Source organism: Halichoerus grypus, chromosome 8, assembly GCF_964656455.1.
Source record: "Halichoerus grypus chromosome 8, mHalGry1.hap1.1, whole genome shotgun sequence".
In the NCBI taxonomy this organism is placed as follows: Eukaryota; Metazoa; Chordata; class Mammalia; order Carnivora; family Phocidae; genus Halichoerus; species Halichoerus grypus.
Genome location: NC_135719.1, coordinates 55981033 through 56004184, shown reverse-complemented (window position 1 = coordinate 56004184; position 23152 = coordinate 55981033). Strand labels below are relative to the sequence as shown.

Here is a 23152-nt window from a genome sequence, read left to right as displayed (position 1 = left end):
TTGTCAGGGACCTGGTCTTGTATACCATGCTAAGGAGTGCAAAAAAAAAAATACCAAGGAGTATTTTTATCCTGAGCATAAAGGAAGAAACCATTGAATAATTTTTAAGCTGAAGTACAAACGAGTGGACAAATTTGAAAAGGTCACACTTGAAAAGATCAGGGTCATGTGGGGAATGGATTGGAGGAAAACAAGACTGGTGGCTGAGAGAAAATTCAGGAAACCATTGCTGACATGCAGGTGAGAAACAGGGCAAATGAGGATGCCAGCACAGGAACAGGGAAGAACAGCTGAGATGTTCTAGGAGGGTCAGCAAGAAGGAATCACTAACTGGTGTGGTACCTAAGGGAGAGGAAGAATCTAGGATGCTTCCAGGTTGCCTGGGGCAGGGGGTGGGGGTGGGGTTGACATTAATGCCATGTCCCGTGCTTAGTCAGGAATTTTAAGAAAGGATCAGATGGGGCCAGGAGCTTTAGCGCTGTTACAAGGCAATCAGAAGGTACTACAAGAAGAGTGGGCACGGCTCTAAGTTGAGTCTAACCAGGCAGTTGTTTTTCTTATGAGAAAAACATAGAGACGTCCCAATAAGATGTTTGGTTTGAGAAACAAAACTACTCGGAGAGAATTAGGAATGGAAAGTGCCCTGCAGAGCATCTTCACTGTATGCTGCCTTGCCTTAAGGCATTGCCCTTTACCCCCTTGACAGGTGGCAATAATTCCTTCTGTTCGGGAAGTTAAAGGCACAAGCCATCAGCCCAGAAGGTATTTTAGCTCAGAAGGTTTGGGGTTCTGAGCAGCAAGAGCTCACCATTTAAGCGAAATGAGTCCTGCCCTAGTTGGGGGCTCCCCTGTGTGTGATGTGAGGACTGCCTGCTTGGGAGGTGGCATGGTCTAGTAAAGTGGACAAACAGGGACTTGGAGTGGGATGGACCAGATGTGCTCAGAATCCACGCTCTGTCATCTATTAGCTTATAACCTTGTCCAAGTTACTGAATGAAACTCCTTGTTCTTTAGTTTTCCCATTTTTTGGAGGGGAGGGAGGTTGTCAAACAGTGTTTATTGAATGTAAAGTAATCCCAGCCCCATGGGGAAGAAAATTCCAAGGAGAAAGGATAAAAGACGTTAAATACCCACCTGTGCATTCACACTCACACATGTGCACACATGCATGCCCAAGCATGCATGCCACGTACATATCTAAGCTCCAACAGTGACAAATCAAACGCCTGGCTCCCCCAGACTGGTGACAGCTGTTAGGAGGTGGTGCAAAGGTGGGGCTCCAGGATGGGTTCTAATATCAGCAGCCTTGTCCCTCCCTGGCCCCTGACCTGTCCAAGGGAGTAGGGTGCCTAGGAGGTAGGAGGCAACTCTTCCCCACTCTGCCACAGACATTTTGTGGCCCGGATCTCATTCACGGCCTCTTCGATGGAGCATGGATTCCTCTTGTTGGCCATGGGCACACAGCCGTAGGTCTTTTTGGCCTGTAGCATGTGGACCGCATCCTTGGCTGCCCCCTTGCCAGTGAGGTGGCTATACTTGTCCTTGTAGTCACTAGCAGGGCTCACCACCGTGGGCCCCTTCTGGGCCTCCACCTTCTCCTGCCTCTGGGCCAGCTCCTTCAGCTTCTGTGTCTCCTCTGCCTTCTGCAGGTCCCACTCCTCCCCATGATGGTAGGAGTCCAGCTCTTCATCTGAGGGTGCAAACTTCTTTTTGAAGATCTAGTGATTCTCATCATCTTTCCCAAAGGAGAAGGATGTCAGGCCAGCCACTTCCACCATATCGTGTAGAATGCTCCTCTCTATCCTGTTCATCAGCTGACACTTCTTGATCTGCCCAGTGTCTTGGATGAAATCTGACCCCTCTTTCTCCATCCTTTTGTTTGTTGTTTCCCTTGCTCCTGTAATGTCTGCTCTCAGGCCTTGCACCAAGACTCCTGGTCACCGAGGCTGGGTGGCTTCTCCATGGAGCTCGGGATGGAGCCCAGTAGGTCCGCCATCTTGGGAGTCCAGGTTTCCCATTTGACAAGAATGTTAGGAAGGTTAAATGTGAACCTAGGTAAAATGCCCTAAGGAGTGCCTGACCCATAGTAGGCACTCAGGAAATTGTCGATCTTTCCCCGTTGTTGATGTGGGACATGTCTGTATCACCACTGGACAGGAACTGTGGCTTTCTGCTTATGACCTGAATGACACTTAGTCCTTTGGGCAAATAGCCATCTTCTTTCTCTTCTACTCCCTGCAGCTGGTTTGGTCAATAGATGGAAGGGGATGGGGGCCATCTCATCACTTCCTCTCTCTCATCTGTCTGCATAGTGCCAATGTGTGTGTGTGTGTATGCGTGGTGTGCCTTGAGGTGGGAGGGTTGGACTATGAGAAGGCTCAATAATAATGATTGAGAGAGAGAGATAAAATACAATTAAATATATCTGTTGCTATAATATTTGTTAAAGACCTGCAAAAAGTCTTGTTAACCACTAGAGAAACCATAAATAGAACCTAGCAAAACTGCTTTTTCAAAATATTAAACCCCTGCACCCTAGTTTTATCATGGTTTATGAGCGTGCCCTTCAATTCTTGTATTAAACATGATGCTTTTTTTTTTTTTAAAGATTTTATTTATTCACTTTGAGAAGCAAGCTCCCCACTGAGCAGGGAACCCAATATGGGGGCTCTATCCTGGGACCCCAGGATCATGACCTGAGCTGAAGGCAGCCGCTTAATTGAGCCACCCAGGCGCCCCTAAACGTGATGCATTTGTGTGGCTTTAGTTTCTTCTCCCCTTTGCTAAAAAGATAACGTGCAATCCTTTTCCTACCAAGAGTGAAGTTTATCATGGTTGTGTCTTTTCAGATTCAGTGGAGAAAATCAGATTTACTTGAAGATAATGAGATATGTAGTTTCTGTATTTTGATACAAGAGTCTGAAAATAAGCTAGAACAGCTTAGAGAACACAAATGAGCACTTTACCACAAAGACCACGTTAAAAAAAACAACCCAACTTTTGAAGGAGTTAACTAATATGCATGTCAAATTTATACCATATTGGATGGTGCCATTGGCAACGTCTTTCTCCATGTCAGAATATTCCAGAAGTGTGCCACGAGCAGGTGCTTCATCTGTAGATACAGATTTTTCCGACAGGAGCCGGTTTCTGAGTCATCTTCCGAGTCATCTTCTAGAGTCCTCTTGAGCTGTCTGCAGTCTGTTTTTGTCCCCTGTGGCTTCACTCACTGCCAGCTGGGCATTCGTTCACGTGTTCCGTGTTCCACCAGCTGTGCTCTCTATGGTTTGGGAAGCCGAGACCCCATCTGCCGTCCTTGTCCTCAGGGAGCTTACAATTGGGCTTTTCCGGCGTCCCTGCCATGTCTTGCGCACCTCTCACTCCTTGTCTTCATTCTCTTCTGTGATGTGGGTGATTTCATCGGCCTTTGACTCAGTTTCTTTTTTTTTAATTGCATTATTATTTTATTTTATTATTATTTTTTTATTTAAATTCAGTTAGCCAACATCTAGTACATCATTAGTTTTTGATGGAGTGTTCGTTGACTCATCAGTTGCGTGTAACACCCAGTGCTCATCACATCACGTGCCTTCCTTAATACCCGTCACCCTGTTACCCCATCCCTTGACTCCGCTTTGTATGGAGTGTCTTAGTATCTTGCAGTACTTCCCTGAGAGGAGTCTCCATGCTGCTGCCCCAGCTCTTCCCTAGTACTGCAAGGACAGATGCTGTCCTCAATGAGTGCCCAGTGCTTCTTGGAAAAGTCCATCGAGGCTCCTAGTTTTTGTGTGTTCACAGCCTTGTAATGTGATGTGCCCAGGTTTCCTTCGACTTCCTTCCTCCACCAAGGAGGGCAGCCAGCTGACGATGAGGGTTTGGGGATAAGCCTGATGTCAAGGATGTGCCTGAAGTAATTGTCCTTCACTTCCTGTCCAGGCTGGAGTCCCTTGGCGGTGGATGTGTTGGGTGCGCCAGAACACCCACACCCCAGCTGCAGGCAGGAGCAGCTTCCCTCCACTCAAGGGACTTTTATTTTCAAGTCAGTGTTGGCACAGATAAAAGTGCAGGATAAGACTTGGAGAATACTTTGCTCTTTGGTTGTTCGGTTACCCTCTCCCATCCTAAAGACTGTTCTGTCCCCGGCTGTACTTAACCTTCGTGCTTCTTATCTTTGGTGTGATCATCCTGATGTTTTCTCTGCATGTGCAAGTGGACAGTTGTTACTGAGTACGTATGAGATGAGATCATTGACTCTCAGATTTGGAAGAACCTTCCCCTTCCGAGGGGCTGACACTGGAGTTCCTTCTCAAACCTGCCTGTGAGCCTGTTCAGGGATTCCAGGCAGCCCCACGCTGTTTGCTTTCCTCCACCGATGGGGAACTCACTGTCTCCCAGAACAGCCCATTTTATCTTTAGAACAGCCCATTTTATCTTTAGGCGTCTCTAACTGTTAGAAAACTTTCCCTGGCTCAGATTGAATTGGAATTTGTGTCCCTGGCACATTTAGTCATTATTCCTTGTTGTAACCTTTGGAGCCATGCAGAGCAAGTTTAATCTCTTTTCACATGGCAGCCCTTCTGGTATTTATACTGGATGACAGTTTTTCCTGTTCTCAGCCCTGTTCTCCTCCTCTGTACCCAGTGCCTGCTCTTAGTTTCTCAGTCCTGACATTATCCTGGCCATGCAAACCAGACTATCCCTGATCAGCCCCAAGCAGAGGGGGCTCCCTAACTCACCAGGGAGTTAGCACCGATCAGCAGGGTTCATTTGGCTAATGTGATTGCTCAGCTCTTTTGTCCTTGGGACTCCCTGAATGTTCCCCTGAGGCTGTGTGCTTGGGTGTGAAGACACACTTCTGAGATAGTTGGGGCTAGTTGTTCTTGATTTCAAGGGAGTCTGCAGTCTGGCTAACTGCCTTGCCCTGCCCTGCCCTGCCGAATCTGTATGTATAATTCCAGAGCTCATTGTGTTCATTGACAACCATCTATCTCACAGTGAACTTGTCAGCTCTGATCCCCCAACTCCTTTTTTCTTAAAAAACAAGATTTGCTTCTGTGCCTTACCCATTCTGGAGTCAAACAGTTGTTTTTTGGGGGGCCTTTGATGCTCCCTGTTAAACTTCATTTTGCTAGGCCTGACCCATCGTCCAGTCTGCTGGGCTGTTTGGCCCCGTAACTCTCAACACAGCGCCTGTGTCTCCTGGGTTTCTGTGGTTCTAGTGGTTCAGGGCGCGGGCTTTAGGGTGTAAATCCCATGTCTACCACCTACTGGGTGTATGGTTTGGGGCAAGGGCATAGTGAAGAATCTTCTGGGGCAACTTGCAGAACAGAGGGGTGGTGTTTTAAGCAACCCAAGGGCAAGAGGGAGCATCCTCAGGAAATCAGAACTGGGGAAGCTGAAAAAAGATATCATCTCATTCTTGCTGTTTTCTGAACGTTTAATTTTTTTTTTCTTCTTTTCTGGAGGCTGATTTTCCCTGTCCACTTACATGGCAGGCAGAATAATGCCCCCCTCCCAAGATACCCACATTTTAATTCTGGAACCTGTGAGTATGTCACCTCACATGGCAAAAGGACTGTGATTAAAATAAGGACCTTGAGATGGGGAGATTCTCTTGGATTATCCCGGTGGGCTCAGTGTCACCGCAAGTTCTCATGAGGGAGGCAGGAGAGGAGGGGCGTGATGAAGGGAGCAAAGTCAGAAGAGGCTACCCTGCTGGCTTTGAAGATGGAGGAAGGGGCCAAAGAGCTAAGCAGTGCAGCTAGCTTCTAGAAGCTGGGAAAGGCTGGGGAATGGATTTTCCCCTAAAGCCTCCAGAAAGAATGTGGCACTGAGGACACCTGGATGTTAGCTGAATGAGACATCTGACTTCCATTTACGGTAAAAATAAATGTTGTTCTAAGCCACTCAGTTGCAAGTGCCTTGCCTTAAAGTCATGCCACCCACCCTCTTGCAGTAATGAGCTCCCCACCTGCCCCTTGTGCCCACGTTGGAGGCAGTTTGGGTTGTTCCTGCCTTCCCACTTCCATCATCATTGTTGTCTGCCTCAGGGCCCGGCATGCACCCTCCGTCGGGTGGGTTCCTGGTAGATGTCCGTGGAACCAAAGACCCCAAGAGAAACCTGGAGGGGTCTTTCATATAAATCCAGCTGCTCAATCATAGTTCTCGGCCTCCCAGCTTGCCCTGCCAGAAAAGGAGTAAGGCCAGTCCCTCATGATTTTCTCCCAGTGAGCCCTGTGTGGGCCCCGAGATGGCCACTTCTTCCCTACATGTTCTTTCACAAACTTGGAATCTGCTCGAGAGCCTCTCTGTGTGAATTCACCTGCTTTGTGAGACTGAATGGTTGCCATGTTTTCATAGTCTCCAAATAGCAGAGGTTTGTTAAAAAAACAACCCACAGAAATATGGTTTTGATGCCTTCTTTTTCTTTAATGTACTATAGTTGAAAAAGTGCTTCCACACTGAGGATCTCATTTAATCCCCAACCCTTTTCCAGTTTAAGTATGGAAGTGACAGCATCCAAACTCTACGTGTTGGGGTGGAAACCCATCACCCCTTTCCATGGTAGCGACCCACCCAATCTCTCTCATAGGGGCGGGAGACATTTCTATTCCCAGGGCTGCTGGAACCATGGCTCACCACCTCTTTAAAGTTGTCAAGAATTTTCTCATTTTCCCCTAGAATTCCAGACAGCCCTTTGCATTCTGCTTTCCCTTTTCCCTAAGTCAGCATCCTCTTGTACTCTAGCCCTCCCTTCCCTGCTCTTAACATGGCCTCCTTGCCATCAGACACCATCTTCCCTCTGGTTGGAATTGGAGGTATTTTGGGAAGGCCTTCCCGAACCATGCTTGCTCTCAGAGGTGCCTGCTGTCCGTGTGTTCTGGAACCTTGTCTCATGTCTACTGCCGGGGCACACAGAGATGCTCAACTGCTGCCCCCCGGGTGTGGTCCTGGCAGCCACATCCTTGGCCTTCTGCAGATGGCCCCTAACCCACAAACCAGATGCGTTCTGAAAGTTTATTTTGCAATTCATTGATTGTTTGGAGCTAGAATGCATTGTCCTGGGGACTCAGTGTCCCAAATGGTGCTTGGGTTCCAGGCCCCCAACCAGCATCTATTGCACCTGTTCTATGGTCAAAATCTGGAGTCACGAAGAGAGAGGGCTTTGGAGTCAGACTGGCCTCGGTGACTTCGGGCTCTGCCACAGCTATCTGGGGGACCTTGGGCCAGTGATTCAACCCCTGTGAGCCTCAGTTGCCTCACCTGCAAATGATAATAAGTAATAAGCTACCTGGCAGGGTTGCTGAACAATGTATTGGAAGTGCTTAGCGTAGTACTTGGTAAATGTTCGGTGAGGGATCGGTATTGTTTATTACTGTACTATTAATCATATATCCGGTTTGTTTAAAAGCACCAGACACCTAATCGCTATTTATACTGTCATTTCTATGGGTAAACTGATTCCAAAGTCAGACTCTGTACCAGGCACTCAGAATGGGAATGTACTTTTTTCCTTCTGGAGGTCTCGGATTGCTGTGGGGGAAGGAGTCTCCGTTCCTTCAGTCATTCATTCAGTCAATCAGTCAATTCACAAACGCACTGTCAGGCATGCTGTAGGGAACTGGGGGTAAAATGGTGAGCAAAACCCAATATAGCCCCTGTTCCCATGGATCTTGCAGTCCGATAGAGAAGACAGACATTAATTTAAAATAAAAAAAAATACAGCTGCTGTGGAGGAAGCTGGGAGAGGGTCGAGGGAGACGTTGCCCGGTGTCTGGTGGGCCTTGGGGTTGGATCTGTGTCGCTGCGGGGCAGACACAGTCTTCGACTGGGAGGCTTAGGGCTTTGGCAGCACTGGGTCCAGATCAAAGCAGGGTGGTGATAGCCTGGGCCCCAGCCGGTGACGGTCCAAGGTGTCTGAGACCTCAGGGACGCCGTCAGAGGCACGCGTGTTTATAGGAGAGGGCAGCTCTGAAGAGCACGGCTGGGGAGGCAAGGAGACTCGGGGCAGCTGAGCCCTCAGGTGGTGCTTAGTAAGGAATGTTTGAAATGGGGCTTTAACTTGGCCACTCCTGTTCAGCCCAAATGATAACCCTGGTCCGCATTTCCTGTCACTGCGGCTCCCTGTGGCCGAGCAAGTTTAATTAATATCCTATTCCATATAATTGCTTCCCTCTTATCTCTCATTTTTCACTACTTCTTTCTTGCTCTCAATCCCTGTTTCTCTGTTTTCTCCTGTTTGGTTTGTCCTGTTCTGTGACTAACTCAGCTCTTCTGTGTTTCATCCGATTAACGTTTCTCTCTAGGAAAAGCGTGCTCTTTGGCTCTGAGATGGAGGAGGAAGGAGGTTGAGTTCTGTCGTCCATAAGCAACACTGGTGAATAGGTTTTGTTTGATGCCCCATTTAAACTCTGCCCCCATGCCGCGTTCTCTGGGGAAGGCATAGCTTCTGTGTTTGCCCAGCTCTCCCCCATGTGCTCGTTCTCCTTTCCACAATGCAGTTTGCAAGTTTTTTAGTCATTTAGCTCTCCTCTGTGTCTTGTGGGAAACTGTCCCCAGCTCAGAGAGCATATGCACACCCCACCTTGTGTAGCCTATCAGCTCGGGAACTCGCTGGGTTTCTTTCCACCTCCCTGTGATGGGATGCTCTGTGTTCACAGGGTCCTGGAAGATTATTTACCCTGTTTTTTTCTGGCAGAGGTACCATCCAGGAGTAGAGCTTTGAGACCTCACCAGGGTGGTATGCCTGGTGACCTGTTGAAGGACATGAGTATCTGTGTTCTGACCACCTACAGGCCAGAGGTGGAAGATGAGTCAGGAATTACAAGTGTTGGCTCTGAAGTGACCACAAGGACCACAGAACTGGGATTGACTGCCTGGTGGTTTCTTTTTTAATGTTACTTGAAAAAAACAAAACAGAACAAAAAAACCCAACAACTTTCTATTTTAGAATGGTTTTAGATTTATAACAAAATCATGATGATAGTATAGAGTTTCCATAGACTATCCACCCACTTTCCTCTGTTGACATCATACATTTGGTTTGTCGCAATTAAGAAACAAATATTGATAAATTATTATTAGTCCATACTTTCTTTAGATTTGCTTAGTCTTTATCTAATGTCCTTTTTCTGTTCCAGGATCCCATCTAGGGTACCACATTACATGTAATTGTAATGGTAGGCTCCTCGGGGCTGAGATAGCTCCTGGGACAACTTTTGTTTCTGATGGTGCTGACAGTTTTGAGGAGGACTAGTCAGGTATTTCATAGGATGCCCCTCTATATTGCCACTTGTCTTATGCTTTTCTCATTATTACCCTGGGGGTGGGGGTTTGGGGAGGTAAACTGCCATTTTCTTTCCAGTACATACTATCAATATGACTTGCCACGACTGATGATGACCTTGATGAAGTAGGGACCTGGCTGAGGTCGTGTTGTCGGGGTTTCTGTACTGCAAAGTTCTTTTTTTCTTCTTTCCATCCTGTCCTCTCTGGAAGGAAGTCACTGTGTGCAGCCTACACTCAGGGAGTGAGGAGTTGTGTTCTCCTTCCTTTAAGGCAGATTATCTCAATCAGTTATTTAGAATTCTTCTGCATGGGAGATTTGTCCCTCTTCCTTCATTTATGCATTTGTTTAATCATTTGCTTATATCAGCATGTACTCATAGATACTTATTTTTATATTTTGGGTTTTGATACTTCTTTATCTGTTGCTCAAAGTGTTCCAGCTTTAGCCATTGGAAACTCCATATCTCTTATATATATCTCTGTTATTATAGGCATTGTGGGTTTTTTAAAAATTATTTTTTATTATTTTTTATTTTTTAAAGCCCTTCCTTACTTTCTGGCACTACAAGATGCTTCAGGCCCTCTTGTATGTTTCCTGCCCCAGTCCTGGAAGTGGCCATTTCTTCAAGGAGCTCTGGTTCCTTTTATGAGAGAATTTATTGGTATTATAAACCAAGATCTGGGTGCTAGGAGTGTTCATTGCTACTGCAATATTGTTGCTCCTAAGCCCTCTTGGCTGACAGAGCAAGGAAAAACATGTATATACTGTATTTATAAATATGTAACTATCTGTATCGATGGTGAGCTAAACACGAGCTCGCACTGATGTTTCCAAGTGGAATCCACTATCACAAGATCATTCTAGCCTTCTCCCCTTGCAGATCTATAGCCTCCCACTCCAATAGTGAGAAACAAGGCCCCCACCATCTGCCATCCATTGACTTAACTGTTTGTCTAGTACCAGGATACAGGTATAGTGGTTTCAGCATTATTAACCCATCCCTCTTGGGAAACAACTTAATCAACTACCCTAAAATACCTGTGTATAGTTCCTTTTGCTTTTGGTCTCCACTCATCTCTAGAGTTACTTAGATAATTTCTTTTTCTCACCTCCTTCTGTGAAGTTGTTTCATACATTTTTTTTTTTAAGGTTTTATTTATTTATTCATGAGAGACAGAGAGAGAGAGGCAGAGGGAGAAGCAGGCTCCCAAGGAGCAGGGAGCCCCATGCAGGACTCAATCCCAGGACCCTGGGATCATGACCTGAGCCGAAGGCAGACACTTAACCATCTGAGCCACCCAGGCACCTGTTTCATACATTTGTAATACAGATAGATTTATTTCAGTCTGATGGCTCTTTAGGAGAGAGAAATGGGGGGATGAAGACTCAGCTGTCAGGGCAGAGTTAGAAAAAACTTGGGGATATTTAATTATATCTACCAATGTGTGGTGGTTCTTTGCCACTGGGTGACAGGATTCTCATAATCTTTTCTCCCTCTGCTTCCTTTTTGTCCTACCCATTTGCCACTAAATGTTTGTGTTTCCTTCAAATGCAGATATCTAAGCCAGATCTAAGCCCTTACCCTTCATGTGATGTTATTTGGAGATGGTGCCTTTGGGAAGTAATTAGGATTAGATTAGGTTAGGTCTAAGGGTGGGGCCCTCTTGATGGGATTGGTGGTTTTGGAAGAAGAGGAGAGAGATCTCTCTCCCCACACAGGCACTGAGGAGGGGCCATGTGCTGACCCAGTGAGAAGTCTGCCATCTGCAAGCCAGGAAGAGAGCTCTCATCAGGAACTGAATCGGTCAGCACCTTGATCTTGGACTTCCCAGCCTTCAGAACTGTGAGAAATACATTTCTGTTGTTTCATCCACTCAGCCTGTGGTGTTTTGTGGTGAGCAGGCTAATGCACCCCTCTCTATAGAAGAAGGATAGGCACCCCTGCACTGTTGAGGGGTCCCTTTCTTAAATCACCGATTCCCTTTCTACCTCTAAACCACAAAGGATCTCCCTTTCCTCCAGTGATCTGGGGTAGGAGATGGGTCTAGGTACATTTACCTATGAAAGCTCCAGGGTAAAGCCTCTATTGGAATTGTCTGATGCTATGATGGGACACTTTAAGCAAAAATAAGCGTCAGGATCAAGGGAATGCTGCTCAGTGGAAAGATTATAATCACTTAGTTGGAGAAAAACATAACTCCATTCCCCAAACATACTGAGCCTACGAGAGAGCAGGAGGGCCTGGTTGTAGAAGCAGGAAGCACACTGAGAAGCTTCGGAGGGCACGCTCTCTGGTGGCTCTGAGCTGGACTCGAGTTCTAGCTCTTCACTGTGGCCAGCCAGACAGTATCACGTGCTCCTGTCCTGCCTGAGATCATGAGCTTGGAAGTGCTTGGTGAACATTGCAACGTGGATGTGAGTGACTGGTAAAAGTTCCATGTTAAAGGCCGAGGCTTCCTTGAGGCAGATTTTTCTCTGGGATGCTGCTGTGAGTTCTCCATGTTTCTACTTTTATTGTTAAGTGTTTTTAGCTTCTTTAGACAGGTCATCCTGTCTTTGCCTTACAGCTCTCTGTAGAGAAATCATAGGAGCTGTCACGGAAACAAAAAGAGGCTTGAAGCTCCAGAGAAATGTATGACCCTCAATTCTTATAGATGGGCGATTAAAAAAAACAAAACAAACCAAAAACTCTTAACTGCCAGGGAGGGACTTCCTTTCATTGTTTTCCTTTTGTGTTTCTTCCTTTTTCCTCTTCTTTTTTTCTCTTTCCTTTGTAGTGATCTTTTTCATGTCTAGGATTCAAAAAAAGTTATTTACTTTTATTGCCTGTTTCATTTCACAACCTTGGCACCTGTGTGGATAGGAATGTCTGCTTCCTGCCACCCTCAGGACAGTCAAAGCGTACAGGGTGAATTTGCCAGGGCTTCACACCCTGATTTCTACTGCTATGACTCAGAGGAGGCTCCAACTGGGGAGAGCTAGCCAGGAAAACAAATTACACTTTGGGTTTTAATACAAAACCTTTTGAGCCCCTAGGAGAAAAATGAGACCTTTAAGTATATTCCCTTTTTGCCGTATTTTTCTATACGGTCATCACTTACCCACCCAAATTAAAGCATGTGTGTTAATGTTCAACATTAGGCTAATGTCCAGAGGTTAGTTTTGGACATTAGAGTTCAGAGTAGGTTAATGTTTAGTATACAAGCATTTAGAAGAGTACTTGGTGCATAGTGTGGAGTGTTTAAGAGTTAACTACATTATTGTCATTATCGTGAACGAAAGAAGGGCCCCCATGCAGTGTGTTGTGGGACCGTGAGACAGACATGAGGGACTAACGTCAGTACTGGGTGTAGGCAGAGGAAAATAAACTGGAATTGCTGCTCTTGTGTTACTGGCATGGGAGAAGTGATAATGGGGGTGGGAATGGATCCCAGAGCAGTGGTTTGGGTCTAAAAACTGGGAACGAAGGAGCTTGAAAGTGCTTTGTCTAACGGATGTCAGGGGTATGTTACGTGGCCTCTGAAAGCCTTTTTACTTTTAGAACGTGATTCTAGTAGGTTCTCCTCTACTTGGGCTAGGGCTGGGCGGGCATGGGCATGGATAGGTCAGGGGGTTTTGTAGAAGAGAGGGAAAAGGAGTGACTTCTTCCCATTTGGATTCTGTTAAGTTGGATTTGTTTCTGTCTTTTCTGGCATTTCCAGGGTGAAAAGGTATTTCCATGTGCTTCTGCTGTTGGTCTAAATTAAATGCAGACCATACCTCTTTAGCTGCTCTTGGCACAGCCTTGGAGCTTCAGCTGCAACCAGGACAATAGGCAACTGCCAGAGGGAGGGAGAGAAGTTATATTCCTTAAAATTAGGGAAGGTCTGGCTCAGAATATTTTGAGCGTGAATACCAGGTTTTTCGTTTCATTGGTGCCCCCCGGGCTGCAGACGCATCCCTGGGGATGGAGAATAAATCTGCCAGAGATCTCCTGGGTTGGAAAGGGAGTAGGCTGGGCAAGGGAGACATCTAAGTTTTCCCCGACTGCTTGTGTTTTTGTGCTTTCGTTTCTATGAAAATTGACATTCCTTGAAAGAGTTGTCTTTACTCCGTTCTTTTGCTAGCCCGCTCTGGTCAGGTTTCCCTGCCTTCCGAGTCAGGGACAGAGTTCTCGACTCCATGATGCTTAATACTAGCATTGCTCCCTAGTCTTCCTCGGCTTAGTAGCAGCATTTGGCTCATTGGACCCTCCTTCCTTTTTGAAACACCAGCTTGTGGGCTTGTAGGCCACCACACTCCCTGGTTTTCTCCCATCCCCTGGCTGTCCCTACTCTGGTATCTTTGTCTGTTCCTTCTCTTCCCATTCCTCAGTGTTGCGGCCCTCCTTGGATCTCCTTAAATACAGATAATGATTCACTGGGGGGTGGGGCTCCCCGGTGATGCTGTGACTCTGGTCCAGGAGCCCACTATGCAGCCAGGCCTCCGGGGCTCTGTCCTCAGCCTCTCCATCTGCCTTACTTCCTAGGGGAGCTCATCCGGCCCCTGGCTTTCAAGAACATTTGACTCCTATCCGTGACTAACCACCTGACTTGGGATAAGACCCAGAGCCCTTTTGGATTCCCGCACACCCCCATAATTTGGCTCCTGCCCACTGCTCTGCCCTCCCTGGTACCTCTCCTGCTCATCTCTCAATTTCTTCCGGCCAAGTTGGCTTTCTCGCTGATTCTCCAATTCGAATAGTACCTCCATTTCTTGGGAACTCTAAACTTGCTGTTCTGTCTACCTGGTGCTTGCATGGCTTGCAAAGATCTCTCCGTAGCCTTCCTATCAGCTATTCCCCTCACAGAGGGGCCTTCCCTGACCATTGTAGTGCAGACGGATCTTTACCACCACCTTGTTCTCTCCTTGCCCTGCTTCCTTGTCTTCAGAGCACTTCTCACTGTTTGAGTTACCACTAGTGCGTAAGTTCTGCGGTGGAAGGGGCCTCGCCCAGAGAGAGGCTCTCCGCGAGAACCTGTGAGTGACTAAACAGAAGGTTAGTGTCAGCATCTCCTCAGTGACTGGGTGACTCCTGGACACCGACACTCAGTTCCAGTGGCTATGTTTGCAAGGGCTGGGTTTCGGGTAATATTGTTGTATTGATTTTATTTTAAATATTTTATTTATTTATTTGACAGAGAGAGACACAGCGAGAGAGGGAACACAAGCAGGGGGAGTGGGAGAGGGAGAAGCAGGCTCCCCGCAGAGCAGGGAGCCCGATGTGGGACTCGATCCCAGGACCCTGGGATCATGACCTGAGCCGAAGGCAGTCGCTTAACCGACTGAGCCACCCAGGTGCCCAATATTGTTGTATTTTAATTATCATGACCTATTGGAAAGAAACTGAGATACAGTGGGCACGTAAATGAGGCCGTCACCCCACGGAAAGACCCAATAGTTTTATGTCAGACAGCACAGAGGAAGGTTTCGCAGTTGTTTGAATAAAGAAAGGGCACAGAGTATTGCACAAGGTGACGCATACACGGTGAAACCAGGAGGACGTGCCCCGTAGGGTCAGTGTCCTGCTCACACGACGTACGGCGATGGCGATTTAGTTTCAGCAAAATGAACGTTGTCCTGGGTATTAAATTTGTGTTGTGAATCTGAATTGTTTTGACTTCTTAAACATATTTTGTTTAATGTGCAGATTTGTTTTGGTTGTATGGTATCATAAGAACTATAATGGTTTCATATTTGTACATTAGGTTAACACCAAGGGTCTTTGAGAATTTTTTCTTTAAAGACATCTGTACTGATACAAGCTTGTGAAAGACTAAAATAGGGACCCCTAGGAATAGGTTTTAACATCTCAAACTGCTTGTGAAAAGCTATTTTTAACACAATGAAGATAGCGTGGCTCTGAATGGGCTCTTTTAGCATGCTTTCAAGAGAGTGAAATTTTAAAAATATCCATATTCCTATGAATACCGAAGAATGTACTGACAAACCCCAAAAGGATAAAGTAGGTACTACTTTTGTTTATTTACATAATTGAACCTTCTGTTTCTGGTTACTGCTTCAATTTCTAATTATTGAAGAGCATCCTGAACTGTGAAACTTCTGTACCCGAGACATCTGCATAAAGTAATGATATTTCCATATTTCTGCACAAAACAAAGACATTGGAGTTGATGGTGCCAGGCTGGGGTTACGAAGGTGTGCAGGTAGAAGCTCCCAGTTCTGACTTTTGCCCCAGGTGCTTCTGGCCCCTCGAGACTGGAGAGGAGGCGATTCTGCACTTGGGACCTGAGACCCAAGAGGAGACAGATTCTTTGCTTTGAAAGGAGCTGTGAGGGGTACTTCCCCACACATTTCATTTGAATATTACTTCCCCACACATTTCATTTGAATATATGCGTTTGTTTATATCCTGTACATTTCTGTCTCCATCCCTTTTGGCTGCTCTAACAAAATACCAGAGACTGGGTTGTTTCTAAACCACAGAAGGGGATTTCTCACAGTTCTGGAAGTCCAAGATCAAGGCGCCAGCATGTGGCGTTCTGGTGAGGGCCCTCTTCCTGGTTCATAGCTGGTGCCTTCTTGCTGTGTCCTCACAAGGTGGAAGGGGCTAGGAGACTCTCTGGGGTCTCTCTTAAAAGAACACTAATCTCATTTATGAGGGCTCCACCCTCAATGACCTAAGCACCTCCCAGAGGCCCCACCTCCTAATACCAGCATCTTTGGCAGTTATGAATGCAGCATGAATTTGGAAAGGGGTTGGAGACACAAACATTCAGACCATAGCAACTTCCAAATATAATTTGAGGCTCTTGTGCTAACGGGCTCAGCCCTGTGGAGCTGTGCAGCCGGGGAGACTGGGGCAGAAGGCGAAGAGCAGAAGGTGGAGATGGAGGTGGGGTGGGAGTGCTTCAGGGAGAAGGGTAGAGAGGACTTCAGAAATGCTTAGATTATCTAAAAGAACTTTCCGTTCTCCAGTTACCTAAGTAACCGATGAGAGCAAGATGCAGCATGTTGGGCGTGACTTTGGGCCCTGGGATAGTCCCCCTTCCCCTGCCACCCACCCAGAGTTTATCGGAGTTGTGGTGCCGTCAGACGCTGGGGGTGATAACTGAATGAATGACAGACAACCTGTATTTACACATGTGGGAATCTGCTAGGTTTCTACTTTAGGTTTACTTTAATTTTATATTGTAAGATTTTTGGGTGGCTACCCAGTGTTATCTTCTGTTTGTTTTTAGCAGTGTGGGACTCAGTAAGCTTCTGTGGGCAAATCCAGGTGCCTGTCATTTATAGCCTTGTCTTTCTGGGTCCTGTGCAAACAACTGAGGGGTGCATCTAGGGCACTTGGTTGGTTTATGAATTGATGGCTGCAGGGAGATGGGGAGGCTGCATGCCACGGACCCTTCCTGGGTGCCTCTGGGTTTTGCAGTCATTTGGCGAGGTTTGCTCAGGATGCCGACTCCTGCCATCTTTTCCCTGGTGAGGACAAAGTTGGACAGATTGCCCTGGTTAATCTTACTTTGAGTGACCAAGAAGAGATACTTTGCAGAAGGCATAACACATATCCCAGGGGAGAATGTTTAGCTTTGGAATTCACTTTGCAGACGTCGTGTTTGAGGAGGTTCTGGGAATCAGGCTTGTTACAGCGGGCATTGTTGGAATTCCAGTGTCCCTTCTACCTCCCCGAGGAGATGCTTGATAACCCAGGGCCTATTTTCTACTTTTGAAGTATGCACATCTTATAAACATGGCTGCTGGGGTGGGGAAAAAAGCCACAATGATCTGATGATCAGGTTCTAGTGTTTAGAACAGTGACACAGGAGCACCTGGGTGGCTCGGTCGGTTAAGCGTCTGCCTTCAGCTCGGGTCATGATCGTGAGCTCAGGGTCTTGGGATTGAGCCCGGAGTCAGGCTCCCTGCTCTGCAGGGGGTCTGCTTCTCCCTCTCCCTCTTCCTCCGCTACCCCTGCTCCCCACTCATGTGCACTCTCTCCCTCTCTCTCAAATGAATAAATAAAATCTTTTTAAAAAAACACAACAGTGACATACTTAACAGCTGGAGGTAGGAGCATGCGTGAAAGTTGTTCAGATTTTAAAAGGCTACATGCATTGTGCATACTTTATTAATTAGTTCATTCATTTATTCATTTGGTACCTGCTATGTGCAAGACACTGTCCTGGGTGCGGGAGGAAGGCCTCCTTGGAGAGTAACACTGCTCCTGACACCTGACAGTCCCGAGGCTGGCTTGCTGGATGCCAGGGCAGTGGGACGTAGGGGCGCGTTTTCCACAGCCATGCGATGACCACACCAGTGTGATTGTACCAGATGCTGTGGGAGGCAGAAAAAGGAAAACGGGGTCCCCGCACAAGAAAGAGCTCAGGTCTTTGGGACAGAAGGTCTGGGCCTGAATCCATCGCTGCCCCCAAGCCAGGTGAGACGTTGGGGGAAATCACTGGCCCATCAAGCATTGACACATCTCTAAAAGGGAGAGGTTAGGGGCTGCGAGGCTCTGAGCAGACAAGATGGTACAAAGAAAGCCTCCTGCACATGCCATGGCACGGCGCAGCCACATTTGAAAAACTTAAAATGCAGTTGTTGGGACAAAACCCATCAATAGAAGAACCACTGCCAGAGATCCTGTGTGGAGCTGCGTAAGGCAGACTGTCCTGAAATCCAGAGCAGGCAGGTGCCGAGCCTGAAGAAGGAACAGGGTTTTTGTAGCTGAAGGGAGATCGTTTTTTACTGGAGCAAGAAAATGTTGAAAGTCGAGGTTGTAATAACAGGGTGAGGATCGAAGCTTCTCTTGCTGGGTATAAGGGTTCCCTTCCTCTTGGTGGCCTGGTAGAATGTTTTAATGGCAATAAGATGAATGTGAGCATAAGGTATGCATGGAGTTTGAGGAGCATCCCAGTGTTTAGAGTTGCCTACGAAGTAGTGACAAGACTGGAGAAATTTCTCGGGAAATGTAAGAAGACTCCCCTAGGTTTTAGGAGGTTAATTTCTTGGCTTCAGTCAGTGGAGATAGTTTTAGGTAAGTATCATGTGTCAGGAATGGCAAGTAGGTTTTATTTTATGTCTACACAGATTGTCAGTGACTATGGGTGTGCGGTGTTGAGGAGGATTTTGAGGCTAGATTTTGGCTTATAGAGAAAAGGCAGTGGTAGATAACCTTGTGTTTATGTGTTTGGGGCTTACGCTCCATATAGGAAACTACAGGACAAATGTCATGGATCTCTTTGGTTAAGTAAGGTCTTTTCCGTGTGCCTGGCAACATAAAGACATTCATTTATTCTTACAGCATTTATTTACTGAATTTCCACTAAGGACACAGCGCTGTACTTTAGATTCTCAGCTGTTGTCTGGGTTCTTAATTAGTTAATTATTTCAGGATGTTGGTGGTTAATGCTGTTTGGTTAACCAGTGGGGTTTTTAGCCTCTGCCTCATATTTAAAAACACTTTATGATCAAAGTTAGCTTTCTTTTTTTTTTATTTTTAATTTAAATTCTTTATTTTATTTATTTATTTTTAGACAGAGAGTGGGAGGAGGGGCAGAGGGAGAGGGAGAGAGAGGAGAGAGAGAAAATCTTGGTGTGGAGCCCAACATGGGGCTCCATCTCACAACCCTGAGATCGTGACCTGAGCTAAAATCAAGAGTCACATGCTTAACCGATTGAGCCATCCAGGCGCCCCAAGAAGTTAGCTTTCTTGTGGCCATAAGCACCATATTAAATTTTTTTCACTTACTATTGTTATTTCCTTTAGCCTGCAATTTATGATTTAAATTCTCAATTACCTTATGCAGTAATCATCAGTAATCTGACTTTAGAGAGAGGGAAACACTCAGAGATGTTAAAGAACCTGTCCAGAGCCAGGATTTGACTTGAGTTGAATATCAGACACATTCCCCACCCCTGCACCTGCGTGCTGGGCTCCATTACTTGTCCTCCCAATCGCAGACTTCCATCTCTTAGCCCTGCATTGGTGGGAGAACTTTTTAGAAATTGTTTCACGGTCAAGAGGTGAAAAAGGATGAATAATATATCTTCAACATTGTTTGGACATGAATTCTGTATTTTTTTTCAGAGACCATGTAGAATATAAAATGTCAGTCACCGAATTTTAGAATTAAAGTTAGGAAGAAAAGGGGCGCCTGGGTGGCTCAGTTGGTTAAGCATCTGCCTTCGGCTCAGGTCATGATCCCAGGGTCTTGGGATCAAGTTCCACATCAGGCTCCTTGTTCAGCGGGGAGTCTGCTTCTCCCTCTGCCTGTTGCTCCCCCTGCTTGTGCTCACTCTCTCTCTCTCTGTCAAATAAATAAATAAATAAATAAATAAATAAATAAATAAAATCTTAAAAAAAATAGTTAGGAAGAAAAGAACATTATAAATTTATTGGTAACACACATGCTAACCAGGTAAGGAAAGAGGAGTGGGATCAAAATGGACAAAAATGGAACAGAGACGGATGTAGTGGGACCATCCATGGGGACCATCCATGGCAGACTTCCAGAGGAGACGTGGGGGCCCCTGGAAAGCCAGCTTGGCACCCGTGCTCCAGTCTGAGTGTGGTCAGATTGGTTAGTCCTAGATCCTTAGAGTCCTGGTTGATTCTCCAAAGCATCCATCCTTTGCATAAAAGGAGACTTTCTTACAGGCTTTTTCCTCCCCCTTCTCTGTATCCACTTTACTTTTTGTGTGAGGTGGGTGGGTTTAGGGGGAAGACGCAGCACTCAATATTAAAAATTTAATTTTTTGCCCCCAAATGGAAAACTTTTGGTCGTCATTGTCATTTAAGATGCTGGTTGTCGTTCTCCTCTTACTCAGACTGTACTGAACTGTGTGGGTTAAGCCAGCAAGCTCTGCTGTCATTTCTAACCTCAGAGCTTAGTTTTGGAATTGTTTTCCCAGGGAGTTCCCAAGGCTTGACTATGTGAGGACATTTCCTTTGAAATCTTAAAAGTTTGTTCAGTTTCCTATGTTGGCACCACAGAACTGATAGGTAGACAGGAAGGAAGAAAAGAAAGAATGTAAAGCTTAGTTTAGGTAAGACTGCCTGTCTCTGTCATGTTTGGGAATATGCACATTTAAAAACCAGTATGCATTTTGCTACTCTTTGGCGTTTCACACTCTGATTTTTCACTTTCATCTAGTTGAAGTTCTACTACGGATATTACCCCCAAAATTCAGCCTTCCCACCTGTCCTACAAGCAAGTCTTAGGAGTGAACATTTTGTCCACTCTTTAGAAGTGTTGGTTTGTGTATCATCAGACTGGTAGTAGCTTCCCTCTGAGCGGGACAGCCAGAGAATCCCATTCAGGGGAAATGACTTTTTGGTTTGGGACTCACTTCTTATTTCCTGGAATGAAGCTCAAGACCTCTGAGGAGGCTCATTAGCTCCCTACCCCTGTTTTAGATGCTCTTTTAAATGACTTGTACGATAAAACAGGAGTTACTTATTCCAAGCAAACATACACAGAATCCCTCTCCCATGCCAGGTGCCTTGCTGGGTGATTGGGCCAGCCTGGCCTGGCTCGTGGGGACTGTTAGCCTCAGGAGGGAGGGCAAGCCATGGCGGAGACGTTTCCGAATGCCTGACTCTGTTTCCACGGTAGTTGGCAGGGCCTTTGGAGGGGCTGGTGCATAGGCTTCCAGGTCTTAGGGGTGCCACAGGGAATTAGAGCGATGAGGTGGGGATGTGTGGCCCAGCATTGTGACTAATCTCTGTGCCCAGCTGATAACATGTGATGTCCCAGAGAGAGGAACTGTTTCTGTCTGGCATATGTTCATCGTTCTTTCAAGTGCTAAGCTCTTTGTTCTTACTCAGAAACACACTCATTGATCTCGCTAACTAAAGCAATTATCATCATTTAGTAGTCTTTTCCAAAAGCATTATTTCCACTCCAAAACACCACTTTTATTTGCCAAGTGCCACAACGTTACATCCTGGCAATTGGTCTGCACTTATTGCCAAATTATGTAAGTTCTTGGTTGGGCTTAGTCCCCAACTGAGCAAGTGTGTTCTGTGGAGCGTATTAGGATGGTGGTGTGGCCTGGTGTCTGAAAATGAACAGCTGTCCTTAAATTCATTCATTAATTCAGTGTTTACACTGTGATTGGGAAGGAAATCCACATTTGTTTAAAACACCAGTGCCCAGCTGAGAAATGTCATTCTGCAAAAATATTGGATTGAGGTTTGTTGTCAAGGAAATGTAAATTGTGGACATTTCATGAAATTCAAATATGCGGATTAATTTGCTAACAGGGAGCTAAGACTATAATAAACCGAGGTGGCCTTATTCAAAGATTGAAATGTAATTAGTGTTGACTATAGTAGCAGCAGCTAATGAAAAGGGCTGTAAAACCCTAGAAAAGAATTTTATTAATAAATATTAAGGAGAAATATTTTCATAGAAAACTCAGAGTCAGCGCAGAAGAGATTATTGGTGAGTAAAATGTGACCCCATTTAGCAAATATCATAAACAAAGCATTGCAGTGAACACATTTGTTTGTTCAGAAACTCTTCTGTTAAAAAAGTATTTGTTATAAACTTTAATGAGTGCAAACACTTCTAGAGATCCAGAATAACACAAGCCAGTGTTGTTCCGTGCAGGATTGGGACACACCCAGGCATTCTGGTCTTGGCCTCTATGCATTGCTTCCTCAGTCTAAGACACGCTTGCTGTTCTTGGTCTAGTACTGAAGTATTTTATAAATATTATTAGCTTTGTCAAGCTAGATCAGTTTACAAGCAGGGGATTTATCCCTTTTCAAAATCCCACTGAAAAGATAGTAAAGGCGCAAAAATGTTTCAAGCTACAAAGACAAAGAATGTCAGACCTCGTGGAGGAGAGCTTGCTCACAAATAGAAGAGAGACCATTGAATTGGTGGTGGTGGAGAAACGAGGTGACTTCCCTGCAGAGCTGCTGGGAGGCTCAGAGATGGAAGGCATCGGTTGGTTGCCGTAGGAGGCGGGGATGAGGGGCTGAAACCTAGGGAATTATGTGAGTGCCTTGAACAGCTAGTCCTCCAGGGCCCTCTCTACACCCTGGTATCTAGACACCCATCTGTGTCTGCTCCCCTCCCCACTGGAGGAGGTCAATCAGCAGACTGGAGGTCTGTTCCCTGGAGAAATTGAACTGGAGTAATCTTGGAAGGAGGTATGGATGGCTGAAAACAGGGGGATTGAATGAGAGCTGGGACCTCCATGCCCTTCCCCTGCCCTGTCCCATAATGCCAGCAGCCAGGCTTGTGCAGCCCCATCAATGGATTGGAAGATTCTTTCCTTGAGAAATCAAACCAATCCAGAAAAAAATGCCCCAGATACTGAAATGTGCATGTCCCTTATTGGAAATCTTGGTACACCCCCATTCCTTGAAGCTCGTCAGCTAATAACTCCTCTTCCCACTTGCAGAGGCTCCAATCTGCTTTTAGTACTTTACTGTTAAATAGGATCAGGCAGCCAAGGATCTGAGTCCTCTTAGGAAAGGCTTCAACAGGAAAGAAAGGACCAAAACAAACCAGCAAAGAGAAACCTTACAGAAGATGGAGATACTACAGAAAGCAGAAAAAAACATTTTCTTTTGAAAATTATAGTCAGTATCTTCAGAGAGAGAGAGAGAGAAGCTATTTCATGTCTAAAATGAGAATAGCATTTATGTTTTTTTTTTTTTAAAGATTTTATTTATTTATTTGACAGAGACACAGCGAGAGAGGGAACACAAGCAGGGGGAGTGGGAGAGGGAGAAGCAGGCTTCCCGCTGAGCAGGGAGCCCGATATGTGGGGTTCGATCCCAGGACCCCGGGATCACGACCCGAGCCGAAGGCAGACGCCCAACGACTGAGCCACCCAGGCGCCCCGAGAATAGCATTTATGAAACAG

General features: G+C 46.0%; 1 protein-coding gene and 1 pseudogene across 2 annotated transcripts in view; one reads left to right on the top strand and one right to left on the bottom strand.

Moving 5' to 3' along the window:
• CGNL1 (cingulin like 1) overlaps positions 1–23152 on the top strand; it is a 157174-nt gene that overhangs the window by 30354 nt on the left and 103668 nt on the right. The window contains exon 1 of one of the 2 annotated variants that reach the window (XM_078079282.1): positions 10124–11132. The exons of the other annotated variant lie outside the window; for it this stretch is intronic. The gene's annotated coding sequence lies outside the window, so the exon portion shown is untranslated. Of the gene's footprint in view, positions 1–10123; positions 11133–23152 lie in introns of those variants that run through there. 2 annotated transcript variants of the gene reach the window in all.
• Positions 1350–2146, bottom strand: LOC118545020 (sperm-associated antigen 7 pseudogene; annotated as a pseudogene).